This window comes from Macaca mulatta, chromosome 16 (genome assembly GCF_049350105.2).
Source record: "Macaca mulatta isolate MMU2019108-1 chromosome 16, T2T-MMU8v2.0, whole genome shotgun sequence".
NCBI lineage: Eukaryota > Metazoa > Chordata > Mammalia > Primates > Cercopithecidae > Macaca > Macaca mulatta.
In genome coordinates, this window is record NC_133421.1 from 16,567,455 (window position 1) to 16,587,927 (window position 20,473).

Genomic DNA, 20,473 nt, shown 5'->3' on the forward strand with positions numbered 1-20,473 from the left:
GGGAGGCAGGGGTTGCAGTAAGCTGAGATCGTGCCACTGCACTCCAGCCTGGGTGACAGAGCAAGACTCCATCTCAAAAAAAATACATAAATAAAATAAATTTTTAAAAAAGAACAAATATGGCAGGGAGTGACCGAGCAGACACAGCATGTATGAGATAACCTTTTGGGTGACATTTGGCTACTAAAGGTAAAAAGGAGGAGTTAGGTTCAAGGAAAGTCTCTCTCTCTTTTTTAATGAGATATACGTACTGTTTGTCTTAATCAGTGGTGTGTTGGTAAGTGCTTAACAACAGGCTTTCAGAGGGAAAGCTCTGTTGTGTAGCATTAGCCAGTCTCTGCAGTGTAAATACTCTCACGGGGGTTAATTTCAAGGTATACATGTGAAATCACTGGATGTGGACTTGGGAGGAGATGCTCAGAATCGGCTCCTGCAAGCCAGTGCCGCCTGGCTCCAGCACAGCTCTGCTGTTGATGTTTGCATTTTGGGGGGCATCCTCTGGTGGAGAGCAAGGGATGTGCAATGCAGGGCATAGAGATTAAAATCAAAGGAACAAAATCCTTGCAAAGGATAGAGTGGAAGGGATTCAGAGGACAGGAGACAGTAGAAACATTCCTCCATTCTAATAGGAGATGAAAGGAAACAGGTGCAAGTGTAAATGTTGACAGAATTCCCATCTGTCCTTTTTCTTCATAAAGAAAGAGTCAAGATCATCAGCTAAGAAAGGCAGGGGCTCAGAAATTTAAGCTTAATAGAAAACTTTTGAAATCTTTATTACAAACGGTGGGACATTGAATTGGATTTTTATTTTACAAGTATGGTACCATTTTCATAATGAAACTCTAAGCTACTTGAGGGCAGAGACTGTCTGATATTCTCATTTGTATTCTTTGCGTCACCTCACACTGTATTCTACACATGATTAGGATCAAGAAATTCTTACGCATTGACTGACCTTGAAATTTGGGATTAAGATCTTTTTCTGGGATGAAACTGACATATTTTATAAACTCACCACTCCCTAAGCACTCATTATTAGACTTCAATAATATAATCTCCATGGTGAAAATAAACATAAAAATTGCACTTAACTCCAATTTGGGATTTCTTAAAAGAGCTTCCTCAGCATTCCAAATTCACTCTTGAGTGGTAACCTGTACCCTACATACTTTGCATTCTAGCTTAGTGGTAGAGAAATCCCTTTAAAAAAAATTTTTTTTGTAATGCCACAGCTTCCCTTATTTTGCAGGGGAAGAAGGATCTCACTGACCTAAGCCCCAACTTCACCTTTTCTACTTTTGCTTGTCATCACACGGATACCGTAGCCCCCTCTTAACACACAGAAGCCTTTCCACTTTGCTGTCTGTCCTAACTCTGCCCACTTCTTTAATATGCATACAGGGCAGGACTTAATATGCTGGGCAAGTCTGAGGGGCTCTGCCCTAGGATTACAGAGAACACCCATCACCCCTCTGCCACCACCCTGAGGATATAACATTGCTCCCTCCTTTACAGTTGCTATCTTTTTGTATTTTATATCCAATAGACTATATTCTTTTCATATTTCTGTAGACTTTTGATCATCCTCAATCATTCATCCAACAAATATTGTCTTTTTGTGCTAGGCTTTGTGAGGAATAAAAAAATAAGGGTGATTTACCTTTTCTTCTCTCTCATGCAAAGACCATAGTCCAAATTCTTCATGCCTCTTTGAAGTATATGTAGCAGATGCCTGTGAAGCACCTACTGTGTGTGCCAAGGCCTGTAATACACATTTTATGTGTATTATCTGATTGGTCCCTAAAAGCTGATCCGTGAGCCAGTACATTTCAGGATATGGTCTTTTTTTCTGGTCTGCAACTATTAGAAATAAATGTTGCAAAAAGTCAAATATATCCATCTTAAAAAACTGTTTCATGTTCCACAATTATGTCATTTCTACTTTTATTAATAACATAATGCCTCTTTATTACATAAGAGTGGCAGATTTAATCTGGGATGTTTGGTTTTCTTTTTTATGTTCTTAGTTGGTAAAATAAAGGCAATCTCATGTGGGTTTCCAGTGTTAGTAAGAACCCTTTGATTGCAAGTAATAGAGAACCCGACAAACTGGCACACAGAACTGAATTCAGGTAGGGGACCTTCAAGCAGAATTAGATCTTGAAGTTCATGATGCTCCTGGAGCTCTAGCACCTTTTTGAGGATATTTTCTCCACTTATTTGCCCATCTGTTTTGTGACAACTTTATCCCCAGGCTGGATTCTCATTGTAGTACAAAAGCTGCCATCAATCTAAGCCTCAAATAAGTCTGCTACCCTGCTCAGAGAAGGTGAAAGGGCTTTTGTTGCTGCGTACCAAGCAAAAGTCCCAAGGTTTACTTTGATGACACCAGCTGGGTCCCCTGTCCACACAAAAACAAATCACCGTGGCCATGGGAGCTCTGCAGGATGGAATGTCCTCCCCTGGGAAGAACATGAGAAAGAGGCAGACATTCTTTCCAGTTGAAGCAGGAGGGTAAATGACAACATCAACAACAGCTAACAGAAAGTCGGAGGTGCCAGGAGTCTTTGGAGTGCTTTACATAGATGATCTAATTTAATCCCCACAGACACTAGAAGAGGGAGCTTTTATTAGGAACCCATTTCCCAGAGGAGGACACTGAGGCTTGCGGATGAAAGGTAACTTGGGTAAAATCATAGGGTTAGGAAGACTAGAATTGTCAGGGTTCAGAAACCAATACCATAAATTATGGTGCTTTGACATGCTGAGCTAAGGAATGTCTCTCTTGTCTTAATTTAATTTAATTTAATTTGGGAGAGCTAAATAATTAAACATGAGGCCAAAGTACATAAGAAAGCGGCAGTCTTTTATTGCAAATATGCACACACTCTCAGGCAAGGTTCTCCGGTCCTCAGGTATGGGGTCAGGGAAGTCACACAGGCGCTCTCAGGTGAGGTTCTCCGGTCCACAAGTAGGAGGGGCTGAAGAAGTCACGCTGGCTCCTGCCAGCCGCAGACTTTTATGCATTGGTACTGGAAGGGGGAGGACAGTGGGCGGGATAAGGGCGTGATAGGGGCGTCTCCATAGGCGTGGCTGGGTAAGTTTCGATCTCTTCGGATTGACGTCACCTGGCGCATGCTCGGTTGATCTGCATCTTCCCAGGTGCGGGCTGCATTTTCCCATGTGCGGGAAAGTTGGTGAGGAAGAACCCGGAAGCAACATGGATTGTGCCTTCTGGTTCACCTTCCTCCATCTTGTCCTTTCTCCCTCACCCAAACATCTCTGACTTCCCCCATTCCTGTCTCTCAATCCTCCATCTCTCCCAAAGCACTGAAGTTCTCTGAAGTTCCCCTATCTGCCTAAAGCCCAGACCTGGCAAAGAATAAAACAATTACCTCTGGTCGCTTCCCCGAGTTTTCACTAACTGACTTCATATGCAGGAAGAAAGACTAAAGTCTGTCAACACACGTGGACGGACTTGTGTTGCAAACCATTGTCTGGGCTAGAGGCCCAAAGACTCTGTTCCAGGCCACTGTATGTTCTTCAAGTTCATTTAATTCCCCTAAAAATCACTTACTACCCCCTTAAAATCATCCATATTTCCCCATTACTCTTTCCCTAGGAAGTAATGTATACAATGTGAACCCAAAATGTCTGAGACAGGTCCCAGTCAATTTAGAAAGCTTGTTTTGCCAAGGTTAAGGACACGCCCGTGACACAGCCTCAGGAGATCCTGACGACACATGCCTAAGATGGCTGGGGTACAGCTTGCTTTTATACATTTTAGGGAGACACGAGACATCAATCAATATGTGTAAAATGTACACTGGTTTGCTCCCGTAAGGCAGGACAACTCAAAGCAGGTACTTCCAGGTTAGAAGTAGATAAAAGACAAAAGGTTGCATTCTTTTTTTGTTTGTTTTGTTTTGAGACAGAGTCTCGCTCTGTCACCAGGCTGCAGTGCAGTGGTGCGATCTCAGCTCACTCCAATCTCCGCCTCATGGGTTCAAGCGATTCCTCTGCCTCAGCCTCTCAAGTAGCTGGGACTACCGGCGCCCGCCACCACACGTAGCTAATTTTTTTTTTTGTATTTTAGTAGAGATGGGGTTTCACCATGTTGGCCAGGCAGGTTTCTATCTCCCGACCTTGTGATCCACCTGCCTCTATGTTGGCCAGGCTGGTCTGGATCTCCTGACCTCCTGATCTGCCTGCCTTAGCCTCCCAAAGTGCTGGGATTACAGTAGTGAGCCACCGTGCCCAGCCAAAAGGTTGCATTCTTTTGAGTTCTTGACCAGTCTTCCACTGAATACACAATTTAACCTGGCTTGGTGAATCTGCCTTTTTACATAAACAATATAGCAGAGGAAGCAATCAAATATGCATTTGCCTCAGGCGAGACTTAGAGGGATGGTTTTGAGTTCTGTCTGTTGTCCGAAAGGAATTTCCCTTTAGGCAAACTGTGAGGAATGTCTGTAGCTTCTTATCTTTGTAGCTATCTTATTTAGGAATAAAATAGGAGACAGATTTGCCTGACATAGCTTCCAGCTTGATTTTTCCCTTGGATTAATGATTTTGATCCCGAGATTTACTTTCCTTTCACAATAAGCATCTGTACCACTTTGGAATATGGGGTAATCACTCTGTGATTTCCTTCTTATGCTTGTTAATAAGTGGATATGCCTTTGCTCCTATTAACCTGCCCCTTGTAGGCTGATTTTCTGTGATCTTTCGGAAGGCGAAGGAGAGTTTTCCATTGGCCCCTATAGAATCCAACTGATTCTACCTCAGAGCTCTTGCTCCTACCTACCATCCTGCTTTCTATACTGCCTCTAGGCTGGTGCATCGGCAGCTGTTTTGTCACTAGAAGACAGCTTGCCTAAGAACAAAATCAATCAAGCCAAAGCCAACAAGCAAGAGAGGAGAGAAATCAAGTCCTGACCATTTCATTTGAACTCACAGATCAAACCATGCATGAAGCTAAAACTGCCTCTGCATGAAGCTAAAACCATTCATGAAACTAAACCATGCACACATGAAACTATGTATAAGACTTATTACGCATGAAGCTAAAACCATCTCTGGACTAAAACATCTAAGGCAATCAATTGTTTGCTTCTGCAAGTTTAAGCTATCTATTATTTGTGAGAGAAAAAAGAATACAGTTAAGAAATACAAATATTTCAGAATAGCACTTTAGAAATTCCATGCCAAATATATAGCAGGAACCAATATTACATGGCTCTGGATGGTTAACCTGTATAATGTGATCTTGATGGCTTTTTGTAACATTATTTAATGCATGCTGCAACTAAAATATTTTTAAAAGAACAAAAATATTAGAAACAGCATAATCAACCGGTATGTACAAGTTATCATTGAAGCTTCATTCCCCATATCTCAGGGATGCTTTTATATTTTGGTAAAGGACGTTCAGCAACCAGATATGTAAGGCAGTGTGATTCCTTCATGCTAGTAAATCAGAGCAAAGAGCAGCATTCCTTGTTAGAATATGATGTTTCTAAAGAGAGATCATCTCCTTGAAAGAACCATGCAATGCTAATGTTCATACAGAAATGCAGGAGACTGGACGTGATTGCTATGACAAAAGGACTCTCACTTCAAGATGATGTGGGATCTCTGCGTGGGGCACCGGGGTATGTACACAGGAGAAAATGAAAACAAAATGATTCATAATAAAACCAGACAATGGGATGCAGATCTATTCATTTTAAGCTATTGTCCAGAATTTTTAACAGTCCTGGTCTTGCTCTGAATTGTGCACTAACTATGATGTCAGAGTCTCTCCCCTAAACTCCTCTTCCTTTCTAACCTGCCATCTATACCCCCAGGGTTTCCCCTTACCGCAGCTCCCCTAAGATTGATATGGACACTACAGGAGAGACCAAGATAGGCCACTGGTAAAGAAACTTCAGTCCTGGTTACATTTGGTCCAGGGCTTATTATCCTGTGGAGCTGGGATGCTGAATTGATATTCTGATGTATGGGGGCAGGGAAATTATGCATGCGGGAGCGATAGTAATTATGTTAATTGAGGAGACCTCTTTGTTGTGGGATTTCCAGAGCAAGAAGCAGCTTGTGTCAGAGATTTACAGTAGAAGTCCTAAAAATAAGACCCCCAGGTGTGCCCCGGGGAGCGAAGACAGAGGTAGCTGAGAGGTTAATCTGGGAACAAAGAAAGTGTGCTGGAACCAAAAGCATTAACAAGCTACAACATAAGGTCCAAGACTGTGAACCTCATGAATAAGGAGGAGGGGGTTGAGGGAGGGGAGGCAAGAAGGCAAAAAGCTCTGCACAAAGCATCATCTCTGGAAATTCATGTGTGAAAAAAAACAGTCCAGCCAGAAACTAATTTTAGACGGCGAAGAAAATAAAGGCTGTGCAGTTGCTGATCAGAAAGCAAGTCAACACAAGTCAAGGCGGGCGGCACTGGGCGGGTGTTGGTGAGGCCTGTGCGCTGTGTGTCCAGGCAGGGGACAGACCTCCAGATTTCAGCAGATACTGCCCCCAGAAAAAGCTGGGGTCCCTGAAAAATGAAGATGGCACTCTCTCCCTCTCTCAGTGGCACCCCTCAAATGGCCCACACAAGACACCTAGGAGGGCTCTGTTAAACCAAGGAATACAGCCAGCTGAAGCATTTCTCCAGACTCCTTCAGGCCAAGGGAAGAAACTGTTCTATTTTATTTTTTCTCTGCCGTGTGATCTTTTGCTACATAAAATGGAGGCAAAACAGGGAGGAAATGGGACTACTGGTTTACCCGAATTAACCTATAGCTGACAAGACATCTCCTGACCCAGAAATGAGGAGTCACTTTTTTTTTAATTTCCAAAATCAACCCTTCTTTCTTTCTTTCTTCTTTCTTCTTTCAGCTTCTCCTTGTGTCTCACAACCGTTAAGGTATAATCTGTTTCTGAAGGTCAAATAAACAAATGAATGAAAACGCTCTTTGTATGAATGGCATTGCCACCTCCAACTTCGTTCATCTCTGGTTTCTGCCTCCTTTTATGGCCATATGTCTGCAGTGAGCAGGTCATACCCGCTCCCACCTCTTTCTCACCATCTTTTTCTCCTTTACCCTGGGGATCATGACTCCCACCCTCACCTCTTTACTGAAACTGTTTCGAGATGCCTCTGATCCCCTTATTAACTGCAGTCAATGTCTTTCCCTGGGTCCATATTCTTCTTCACCATCCTGTAGCAATCAAAAGTGTTATCTATGATCCCCAGCCCTCAGAACCAAGTTTTTTGGCATCAGTGATCCACTGGGGGTGTCGTTCTCTAACTACTTAGCAACTCTCCAAGTCATTGGTAATGACTGTCACCTGGTATCCACATCAGAATACCCTCGGGGCTTGTTATAAGGCAGATTGCTAGGCCCCAACCCTACAGTTTTGAGTCATTAGATCTGGGTGGATCGGCTCAGAAATTGCAAATCAAACAAATGTTCAAGAGATGTTGTTGTATCTGGTCCAGGGACCACTCTTCAAGCACCACTGCTTAAATAGTTGTCAGTATAGGGAGTGCATTAAAGTTGCCTGGGGCTGAGCCATATTTTAAAATATGCCTGGCCCCAGTACAGACCAATTAAGTGAGAATCTCTGGGACGGGGTCTGGGCTGTCCCTGTGGTTCTGACATGAAGTCAGTGTTGACAGTCTGCATTTGGCTCCTTCCTTAGTTCCACTTGGTCATGAAAACTTCTATAGTGGCCAGCGTCAGGCTCAGTCCCTCTTATCTTTGCCCTTCAAGTTTGGTATTCTCTCCCTCCCGGTGGGATATTAGAAGACCTGACCTAACATAGTGGCTATGGAAAAAGAGACAAGGTCAGCTTTAAAAGATATTTGGAATCCAGAAGTAACTCTACGTAGTGACCAAATAAGAGCACTGAAAGAGAAAAATAATTCACTTGTTTAGTAGTAGTTACAGAAATAATATTTGCTCTTTTCTCAAATACTGGGGAGACCACAATCAACATCCACTCAACAGTCTTCACAAATATCATGCCAAGACCTGTGTCCACCAGCTAAAAAATAGTTTATTCATCTACTCAGGGATCAGAAGGCATAACCTCCCTGTTACCTTGTCAAAAAAAGAAAAAAAAAAAAAAGCCTATTTGGAAACAAGTTTTTTTTATTATTATACTTTAAGTTCTAGGGTACATGTGCACAACGTGTAGGTTTGTTACATATGTATACATGTGCCATGTTGGTGTGCTGCACCCATTAACTCGTCATTTACATTAGGTATATCTCCTAATGCTATCTCTCCCCTCTTCCCCCTCCCCACAGTAGGCCCCGGTGTGTGATGTTCCCCTTCCCATGTCCAAGTGGGAACATTGTTCAGTTCCCACCTATGAGTGAGAACATGTGGTATTTGGTTTTCTGTTCTTGCGATAGTTTGCTGAGAATGATGGTTTCCAGCTGCATCCATGTCCCTACAAAGGACACGAACTCATCCTTTTTTATGGCTGCATAGTATTCCATGGTGTACATGTGCCACATTTTCTTAATCCAGTCTGCCACTGATGGACATTTGGGTTGATTCCAAGTCTTTACTATTGTGAATAGTGTCAGAAAAGAAAGAAAGAAAGAAAGAAAGAAAGAAAGAAAGAAAGAAAGAAAGAAAGAAAGAAAGAAAGAAAGAAAGAAAGAAAGAAAGAAAGAAAAAAGCCTATTTGGAAACAAGTTTTTTTTTTCCTTTTCTTTTGAGACAGAGTCTCACTCTGTTGCCCAGGCTGGTGTGCAGTGGCGTGATCTTAAAAGTGATCTTAAAGATCACTGCAACCTCCACCTCCCAGGTTCAAGTGATTCTCCTGCCTCAGAGATTACAGGCGTGTGCCACCATGCCCGACTAATTTTTGTATTTTTAGTAGGGACGGAGTTTTACCATGTTGGGCAGGCTGGTCTCGAACTCCTGACCTCAGATGATTCACCAGTCTCAGCCTCCCAAAGTGCTAGGATTATAGGCGTGAGTCACCATGCCTGGCCTGGAAACAAGATTTTGTTTAGTTTTGTTTGTTTCCCATTTTTGGAGGTTTCATATCTTCTTTTCTTTTTTCTCCTGATAAGCCAAACTTATCTCACATTTGCTGTTTGCATTGTGGTATCAATTTGTTCTCTCTCCATGCATATTCATGCACAAACAGCTTTTTCTTTTCCTTTTATTTCTTTTACTATTTTTTTCCTCTTTGCATCCAAAGTAGTCATTTGTTCCAGGAATGTTAGATGGATCAATGTTAAAACATTTATCCATTAAGTTGATTACAACAACAAATTAAATAAACAGGCAGTGAAAAGGCATGTGATAGATTTCAGCAAACATAACTATTGCTGAAATAAACAGAAATACATAGAATGCCCTAAGTATGATGAAGACTGTTATCAAAGCCCAAAATCAAACATCCTATTTAAATGTGAAATAGTAATCAATTTCATTAAAACCAGAAAGTAAGAAAACAGTGATATCTTCGAGCATCATTTATATTCAACATGGCTTTAGAAAGTCTAGCTAACGTAATAGTAAAAGGAAATGAAATGAGTGGAATTAATTTGGAAATAAAGACAGCAAATTACCTTTATTTATAGATTGTATAATAACCATATGCCTAGAACAGCCAAGAGAATACAGTAATAATTTTTTAAAACTATTGGAATTAAAGAGTAAATTTGGTTTGAAAAATTTATTAATAACTGCACAAAAGTCATCTTTGTATTAGCTGAAGTCATTTAGAATGAAGAGGCAATTTTAAAAATTCCATTAATGATCAATCACATTAGATATTAAACTGCCGAGGAATCAACGAAAATGTTCTATGTGAAAAATACAATGAAAAATATAAAATAAAATCTAAAGAAATGGATGAGGAAACAAATTACAAAAATGTCAGTTCTTCTCAATATAGATTAACTTTTAATAAAAATCATAAAAGGTTCTTTAACAAAAATTGTTAGTATGATTTTAAATGTCATACTGAAAGACCAATGTGTAAGGATCTCTAAGACAATGAAGAAAAAGAGTAAGGGAGAGATTATACATGAAATGGTGCAATCAAAATAGTATGGTATTGGCATGAGAATGGTCAAATAAATCAGTGGACAAGCATCCAGAAGTAGATCCAAGTATACGTAGAAATTTAATATATGATAAAGATGGTATTTAAATTCAGTCATGAGAGAATGGTTTATTTTATAAGTGAGACTGGAATAATTGGTCATTCATCTGGAATAAAGCAATGCTACTCTCTTACTTCAGTCCACATACAAAAATAAACTTAGATGAATTCAAGATCTAATGTAAAAAATAAAGCATTCAAGATTTGGGGGAGAAAAATGTAGGAGAATATTTATGTAGCTATTGGGTAGAGAAGTCCTTATTAAGCAAGAAGAGATTCCCCAAAGCCATAAGAAAGAAAGCAACTAAGTGCTATTTCAAAAATTAGAAATGGATAAATGGATAAAGGCACTATAGATAAAATTCAGAGGACTGTGATAGATTGGTAAGAATATTTGCCAATATAATATTTTCCAATATCAGCAATAAGAATATTTGCCAGTAAGGTCAAAGAATTAATATCCCTGTTGTACAATTAATTGTTTCAAGATCAAATAAAAACAGACAAATGAGTATGGCATAATGAACAGGAAATTTGTTCAAGGGAAAACACAAAGGGCTAACAAACATATGAAGAGATACTCCGTCTGGCTAGTGGAAAGGCAAATACAAATGAAAACAAATAATATGCTTTCCTCCACCCTTGGATTAGACAAAACGTCAGGTCTAGTGGGAACAATGGTGATTATGATGAGGATGATGCTAATGATGGTGACAAAGATGACACCTACACTGTGCTTACAAGGTACCAGTCATAAAATTGGCATAAAATTCTAAGAATTGTATGTGCAATTGTTCATTTAATCCTATCAATAGCCCATGAAGAGGCACTATTATTACCCTCATTTTGTAGGTGAGGAAATTTATATACACATATGAAATAAAATTTTCAGAAAACAATACTTATCCTTACCACATGCAAAGTTCTCTGATATTTACTATTCTTTTCTATGCTGCTTCACTTAAAAATTACTGGTTGGGTAAACTGATTTTATGATACACAAAGGGGTAAACCCACAAGGTGAAAATGCCTGACCTATAGAGGTGTTCACAGATTACTAAAACAATTGAGTTTCTACTTTGGGAGACTGAGGCAGGCAGATCATGAGGTCAGGAGATCCAGAGCATCCTGGCTAACACGGTGAAACTCCGTCTCTACGAAAAAATACAAAAAAAAAAAAAAAAAAAATAGCCGGGCGTGGTGGCGGGCACCTGTAGTCCCAGCTACTCGGCAGGCTGAGGCAAGAGAATGGCCTGAAACCGGGAGGCGGAGCTTGCAGTGAGCCAAGATTGCACCACTGCACTCCAGCCTGGGCAACAGAGCGAGACTGTCTAAGAAAAGAAGAAGAAGGAGAAGGAGAAAAGAAGTAAGGAAGAAGAAATGAAGAGGGATGCATCATATGTGTATGTCCTTTCTAGAGATGTGTATGTGTGCTTACGAGTGCAGAAAAAGATGTGGAAAGAGCCACATCTATTGATATTGATTACCCGGAGAGATTGGGGGTAATGAGACATCTTTTGCTTGTATATCTCTGTTTTGTGTGTCATGCTGCAGAAAGAATGCTCTGCTTTTAGAGTTTTTAAGAACAATTCAACAAACTAGAACAAAAGAATTTTGTGATCTCTAAACTTCTGTGCTCTGGGATTGAAACCTAAGCTTTCCAAACTTTATTGCATCTCATGCTTAAATGGCCCTCATTCAACATTTGGCTCCCATTTATTAAAAAAATAAATCTTTCAATTCTATCTACAAAACCTACTGGGAGAGGGATAAACCTAATTATGGGGTCTTCTTCTCAAAGGAGAAGGATAAATGATTGTTCTCACCTACGTTAATAATGCAATTGAATGAAGGGACAGGAACTCTGTGGAAAATGTCTGAAAAGAATCACAAAAAATAATGTTTACAGGAGAGAGGTATAATTCCATTGAATGAAGTTTCTTTCATTCATTCATTCAACATGCACCTGATTTGATTTATTTTACCTGTTTGACATACCAAAACTGCTCTTTACATTTTCCAAGTAAATTGATAGAGGTTTCCCCTACCTACAAACCAGGGGTTTTAGTGTCCCCTTTAGGCCTTCCTCCAACTGAGTTGTTCAAGATTCCTGGGGGCTTATTCAGTTCAAGCATCAAATAAGGTTGATTTCTTCTTACAAAGGCTAAGAGGAAAAACATAATATGAATTTTCAGTCAACCTCTGAGGTTGTTAGTGCTGTTTGCCAGCTCCATCTTCTGGGCACAGGCTAGGATTGCACAACCCTGCCCACAGAGGGGTTAGATGCAGTTACAGGACTCACTTTGTCCAATGAAACGAGAGCAGAATTGAGGTGTCATTTAAAATCCATTGCATAAATGTGTTACATCATTTTCTGCCTCAGCAATGGTAGCAACAGGCGTCAAGAATATGTATCAGCCTGGACCTTCAATATCTATGATGGCATTCAGAATAATCTCGGAATAACTTCATGTTGTATTAAGCCACTAAAACTTGTGTATTGCTTGTTACTATGGCATAACCTAAACCTATCCTGACTGATAACACTCTGTGAGCACTTAGGGCTTAGTTGGAAACTGCTGGTTTACATAACTGTTCATACTGGGCCTTACAATTGAAAGAACATTTATGCACTGTTGCATTGAGGTCTTTGCTGTCTGGAAACCTGGCAGAATTCAAGTGGTGCACTTAATGGGATTCAGTACTTTATCTTTTTAGCTACACTCAAATTCTTAATCATTGTCCTCTGAAGCACATTATCTTTGCCTGGGTGGCTGAGTCCAGAGTAACTTCTAGGCTCAGTCATAGGCTACATTCGAAATTCTCAGTGACCTTAATACCAATGTTGTTCCCAGGTCACCAGACCAACTATGTACCTCATGGTGAGTTTCTCTTTGGGATCCCTGGGTCCTTATCTGACCAAGAGTCCTGCTCAGTGCCACCTCGGGCCACTTCATTATGTTTAACTAATTTCAAATATTTGGATAAGGATTTTAGATGTTGATCTCTTGTCCCCAGAAAACCCCAAGTTCCATATGCAATTGGTGACTCTCTTCTGAGGGTTCCTACTGAAGAATCTCAGGGAGGAGCAGCCTTCATCAATCCACAAAAGGCTTGGTTACGTCGTATGTTGGGCTAGAGCCAGCTCATAGAGCATACAGACTCCTGAGAACCAATTGTGACTGGTGGTGTGCAGCTCTTCCCAACTCCGCCTTCAGTGACTCAGATTACATTATTTTATTTTGTTTTTGAGACAGGGTCTCACTCTATCACCCAGGAGTGCAATAGTACAATCACAGCTCACTGTAGCCCTGAACATCTTGGCGCAAGCAATTCTCTTACTTCAGCCTCTCTAGTAGTTGGGACTACAGGTGCGCACCACCACACCTAGCTAATTTTTTTTTTTATTTTTTGTAAAGATGGGATCTCACTGTGTTGCCCGTGCTGATCTCAAACTCCTGGGCTCAACAAATCCTCTCTTCTCAGCCTCCCAAAGTGCTGGGATTGCAGGCATGAGCCATCTCATCCAACCTAAGCTGGTTTTGACCACAGTGGGAGTGTTTGCACAACAGGAATAGGCAATTGCTACAAATCAGAGTTGTTTTTTGTCCTTGGAGAATCCCTTGTTGAACATTTACCAGCACACCACTGAGTACATCCAGCATCCTCATCTATAGGTGCCTGCTACCTTACAACTTCTTAATTGAGAGGGCTGCTCACTGACATGATTCTTCCTGCGATAAGGAAAATTATTCCATCTCTTCTTGCTATTGGCCTCCATAACTTAGTAGTCACTGGCTTACTGTTTTCAATTTCACCTCACTTGATACCCTATTATAAAGAAACTGTATTAAACACCTATTATGTTCCAGGTACTAAGAAGACAATAATGAGGAAAACAGAGATTCTCCCTACCCCGTTAGAGATTCACTTTAGAAGTCTGGAAGAGCAAGGGCACCTACCAGTGACGTAAGATATTTTTAATATCATATCCCTGATTTGTCATTTTTGTTTAATTTCCTCAGAGTTAATAAATAAATAGTGTGATTATTTCAAAGATAGCAGTTATAGCAGCCCTCTGTTACGTTTGTGTGATCCACAACACTTTCTCTTAGGAACCATCAGTCCCACACCATGTAATTCTAGTAGAACTATCAATTGGGGCCAGTTTCCACTGTCCCAGTGGTGGGCATATTGCTGAGGATAACAGCAAATACCACTCCCCAAGATACACAGACTGCTCCAAGATGGGCACGTGGCCCAACCGTGGCCAAGCAGAATCCTTTTGCAGAGACTTGTATGGATTCTGGAAGTCTGAAAGGTTTCCAATTTGAGAGCATAAAATCTAAGAATCTTATAAGCCTGGAGGAACCCTATCACATGGAGATCATTTGGAAGAGAATGAAGCCAACGCAGATGAAAGCAGACCCAAGAAATGAGGAAGGAGGCAGAGAGGGAACATGATAATATGGTTTATTTAAGTCCCAAATCTATCTGTGACTGAAACCGAACTAACTCACACAGTTTTCAATTATGTGAGTCAATCAATTTCTTTTGGCTTAGACCAGTGGTGTCCAATCTTTTGGCTTCCCTGGGTCACACTGGAAGAAGGATGATCTTGGGCCACACACAAAATACACTAACACTAATGACAGCTGATGAGCTAAAAAAAATTGCAGAACAACTCATAAAGTTTTAAGACAGTTCACAAATTTGTGTTGGACTTCATTCAAAGCTGTCCTGGGCTACATGTGGTCTGCAGGCTGTGGATTGGACAAGCTTGGCTTAGAGTAATTTGCGTTTTTATCAGGTACAATGTTAGAGTCCTCATTAATACAGCAATGTCAGGGCGAACTTAGGAAACGGCATTCTATCCATGATGAGATTTAAAGAGAGGTAGCCAGGTAGAAGACCTGAGGGTGGGTGTGAACAAAATCTAGGAGACCAAATCACGGGGGCCTGTAGGAGCACAAAAGACTGTAGAGGATCCATGTAGGAGCTCTTGTTCTTGTGCAATCCCTTTCTTTGGCATGTAATATCAGTGCAGAGGCATCCAAAATCTCTTTGAGAGAGAGAGAAAGAGAAAGAATATAGCTATAGAGAAAACACTCATTCCAGAATGAAGAAAAACAGAAGAGAGGTGAGATTACACTCCAAAGGCAGGGATACTGCTAAAATCTTCACAAGTCTTTTATTGTCTTTCTACTTTCTTCTTGGTGATCCTCAGTGGAGGCAGGGAGGGTAACCCAACTTCTGTAGGTCAACCGGACCTTTCCCTGCCCCACAGCCTTTGCTTCCCTCTCTTTTCCTTCTTCTCAGCCATGACTTTGATTATCTTCTCAAGTTTGGGAAAACTTACAGGTATGTACCCGAGTTGCTTGCCATTGGTTTTTGGCTTACGAATTTTTTATCGTCTTCATTAATTTCTAGCATTTCAGTGGCAACGCATATCTACTTATTCAACCTGGGAAAGAACACAGATTTTAGTAAAGGGATTTGGTGAACATTGATGGAGTTAAGCAATGGTGGGGTTGGACTCTAACTGCAGGTTTGAGGAGTGACAAGTGGTTGAGAAAAATGGGGGTATCAGTGATATATGCCTAGAAAGGGGAGACAAGAAATCAATAGAAGGGTGACAAATACTTTAAAATTACATTCTACTCATTTGGAAAAAGGCCCAGTTTCCTCTAATTTGAACAATAAGGAGGGCTGAGGGCTGTAGGACTGAATTCCTGGACTCTAAGTCATCACTATCCTCCATTCTGGAGTAGCCAGTCTGAGATGATATACTCAGTAGGTCTAAAGACATCCAGAAATTCATCGAGGCAGGTGGTAGGGTTGATTAGCTGGAGAGAGTGTGTACTACCATATAATATATCTGCTAAAATATGGACAAAATTTGGATGTTCTCCTTCTAATTTAGGGTGGCAAAAAAAAAATAAAACCACAAATTACATCCTATGAAAAATACACAATGGAGATATCCCATATCCTTTGAGATTCATGAAAATAATTTCACTTCCAAGAGAAATCGACCATCTGTGCTAGAAGTGCATGTGCTCCCATGATGCCTGTAAGAAGGGATGTGGGGCAGGCTGCAGTGACAGAAATTGTCCTTTGGAAGGAAGGGTTCTGGAATAGGTGCAACTATTTGGATCATGTGTGTACAGAAATATCAAAGTATCAAAGCCTGTATGTCACTCTAGGAAATTATATAAGGAAAAGTCAAGATAAATCAGATAGATCATTTGCTTATCCACCCATTCCGGTACTCAATAGATTCTTCAGGGACAGTGCAGAGCACTGGAGATACACATATTCAAATACATACATACATATATACACACACACACACATATGTGTGCACATATATACATATGTATATATGTAGAGTGTGTGTGTGTATATATATATGTTTAGAGAGAGAGAGAGAGATTTCTGCCTTTCAGGCACTAATGAGAGAGATAATATCATAACATAGAGTAAATATGTCTTATTAATAAAGTTATACCCAAATGCTAAGGAACTGTGGTGAGGGAAGGAAAAGTTGAACACTTGGGTTCACAGATCTGGTGAGAAACAGGGATAAATGCCAGTTACCTGAATTTAGTGTGATGGAACAAGGACTGATCTTGGACCCAGGAGAACTTACAGTGTTATAGTCCCATCTGTTACTGACTAATCGCATGATGTTGCAGAAACTGGTCTCAGTTTCCTCACTGGAAAATTGAGGTATGTCTTGTAGATTTCTATGGCTTTCGTATTTGTGCGTGTGTGTGTGAATTTTAACTAACAATGCGTCTGCTAAGCAGAAAATCTTTGCACCCAGAACAGCACTGAAAGACTGCTGAGAGAAGGAAACATTCCCAGGCTCTCTTTATCTTATTGTCCATGTTTCCAAATACATTGCAATTTCCCTGTCTTGTCTGATTATGCTGATTTTAAACAGATTGTGATTTAGAAAAAGAAAAGAAAGTCAAGTATTTCTAGCAGGGTCAAACCATTTATTTTGATTAAAAGACAGTCTTTATATCCAAACAAGCCTGTCTTATTTGAATCTGAATGAAGAAAAAGATCTTCATCCTAAGTAATGGGTGGTCAGTATTTTTTTTTTTTATTATACTTTAAGTTCTAGGGTACATGTGCATAACGTGCAGGTTTGTTACATATGTATACTTGTGCCATGTTGGTGTGCTGCACCCATCAACTCGTCAGCACCCATCAACTCGTCATTTACATCAGGTATAACTCCCAATGCAATCCCTCCCCCATCCCCCCTCCCCGTGATATGCCCCGGTGTGTGATGTTCCCCTTCCCGAGTCCAGGTGATCTCATTGTTCAGTTCCCACCTATGAGTGAGAATATGCGGTGTTTGGTTTTCTGTTCTTGCTGAGAATGATGGTTTCCAGCTGCATCCATGTCCCTACAAAGGACATAAACTCATCCTTTTTTATGGCTGCGTAGTATTCCATGGTGTATATGTGCCACATTTTCTTAATCCAGTCTGTCACTGATGGACATTTGGGTTGATTCCAAGTCTTTGCTATTGTGAATAGTGCCACAATAAACATACGTGTGCATGTGTCTTTATAGCAGCATGATTTATAATCCTTTGGGTATATACCCAGTAATGGGATGGCTGGGTCATATGGTACTTCTAGTTCTAGATCCTTGAGGAATCGCCATACTGTTTTCCATAATGGTTGAACTAGTTTACAATCCCACCAACAGTGTAAAAGTGTTCCTATTTCTCCACATCCTCTCCAGCACCTGTTGTTTCCTGAGTGGTCAGTATTTTTAATAATCCTCTATAAAATCTGAGCGGAAAGGATGTCTTAGAAACACACAAGGAGACTTAGAAATGGGCCTATTTTCTGTGTTAAAACAAAACCAAAACTAACCACCTGGGAAACAACACTCACGACCCTACACACCTTCTGCCTGTTATCTTCTTTCCTTGCCTGGAGACTCAAGCACTGTGATGTCTCCATTTTTCTCACCTCCTTATTGTAGCTCAGCCCACCTGCAGCCAGACTGCACCTCAACCACTCATCCAAACCCGTGTCTTCTCAGGTCAACAGTCACCTTGTGGCCAAAACCAGTAGAGGCTCCTTGTCCTCATTCTATAGAAGTTCCTTGCCTTGACACTGTTCTCTCTTTCTTGGGCTTCCGGGACGCTAATCCCTCCAGGTCTTACTCCTTTAAAACCATGACATAACTGTTTATCGCATCAAGAACTCTGCTAAGAGTTTTACTTATGTCCTTATTTCAACATAACAATATCTGTATAAAGGGTATGTTATATGCACTTTTACAGAAGAGAAAACAGGCTTGGAGAACCTTGTCCAAGGTCACAAGGCAGGAATGTGGCTGTGCTGGTTCCCAAGGAGACCCTCTTTGCCACTATAATCATGATGATAAAAAGAACCAGCCTTGACTTACCTTATTGGCTGATTATTTTCTCTATTCAGAATCTTTCCATTTTACATGAAACATTTTCATTTAAGCAGGGCATAGAAATCCTGCAAACACTTCCCTTGTGTCAGGTACCATACCAGCTTTGCATAGACTTTTCCTCAGCAAAACAAGCCTATGAGACAGTTGCTTTTATCCCTTTTTTTACATTTAATGAAACAATGATTGAAAGAGGTTGTCCCAAATCACAGGGCTCGCTCCTTGTCTGCCTTCATAGCCCCCTCCATCCCATCAGCCCCCTCCTCCCTCTCCTTCCTGCACTCTAGCTAGGAAGAGCTCAACCATACACATGGTTTTAACCCTACACTGTTGACCTCAACCCTGCATTTTAGCCTCTTCTAGGTGCAAAACCAGTTATCCATCTTATTCCAAGGTCATCTCAACCAAAAGAAAAACATACAAAAAGGGCCGGGCACGGTGGCTCATGCCTGTAATCCCAGCACATTGGGAGGCTGAGGTGGGCAGATCACAAGGTCAGGAGTTCAAGACCAGCCTGGCCAATATGGTGAACCCTCATCTCCACTAAAAACACAAACATTAGCCAGGCGTGGTGGTGCGCACCTGTAGTACCAGCTACTCTGGAGGCTGAGGCAGAAGAATCACTTGAACCCCGGGGGTGGAGGCTGCACTGAGTTGAGATCATGCCACCGCACTCCAGCCTGGGTGACAGAGTGAGACTTTGTCTCAAAAGAAAGAAAGAAAGAAAGAAAGAAAGAAAGAAAGAAAGAAAGAAAGAAAGAAAGAAAGAAAGAAAGAAAGAAAGAAAGAAAGAAAAACACATAAAAAGAAAAGATCACAGACCTAGTCATCTTTCCTCCAAAACTTAAATGTCTTCTCCCTCCACTTCTCCTAATGAACCGCACCTCCACTTTCACCACGACATCAGAAATGGGCAAGGCATTCTTACCCCATCCCACCTCCCTCATTCTCCGCATCAAGGTGGTCCCCAATTTCTATTAGCTCCGTCACACCATGAAGTGAGTCCTCTTGACTCACATTGCCCCCCATTTTCATGCACACTTATCTTTTCTTGCCAGGATCCCTTAAATTACCTCCTGACTGGCCTCTCTGTCTCCAATATCACTCACCTTCAGCAGTTAAATCCACAATGCTGCAAAGCCATCTTTCTAAATCTCAAGTGCCACCCTGCCGCTTAAACTCTGAAGTGACATGCCTGCTTGCGTTCCCAATCTCCGTCTCATCCATTCCCTACGGGAGCAGCTATGGGTTTATGCGGGGTTGACCCCTCCTCTTGCTCCTGATGGACGAGATTCCAGACCTGAGCCTATCAACATATGCAATTCCCTATCCATGATTTACAGTTAGCATGGAACCCAGTTGGTTTAATCAGGATGGCAGGGTGATCTCAGGATGTTTGTTGGATCATTAAGAGAAAGACTTAAACCTTCTCTTATCTCTGGACATAAATGAAAAGTAAGTTTTGGTGCTATCTTGTAACAATAAGGCCAGTCAGCCTTTTAAACGTGACATTTCAGAAGATGCTAACGTCCTGAGCAATGAAAATAAAAGTCATTCAGGAAAATCGATGTAGATGTCAGGCCTTTTGAGATGTGTCTTTCCATCTTGAGTACTTCCTCTGTGTATAAAAATACCATTGCTAAAACCCCTGTGAAGATAATAATTGCATTTTTCTCATATTACATTAGGTTGTTTCATATGAAACTGCAGTTTTTGTGCATCAAAATGGTGGAATCTTGGCATTTCACATGGTTCAACCTGATAACTATTCATCTCTCCATTTATCTTCTAAGTTCCTTAAAATCAAGAAACACTTTGGTGCTACTGGAGCCTGACAGTGTGTTTCTCTATTAGTAGTTTGATAAATGTTTGTCTAATTGAATCGAACAGA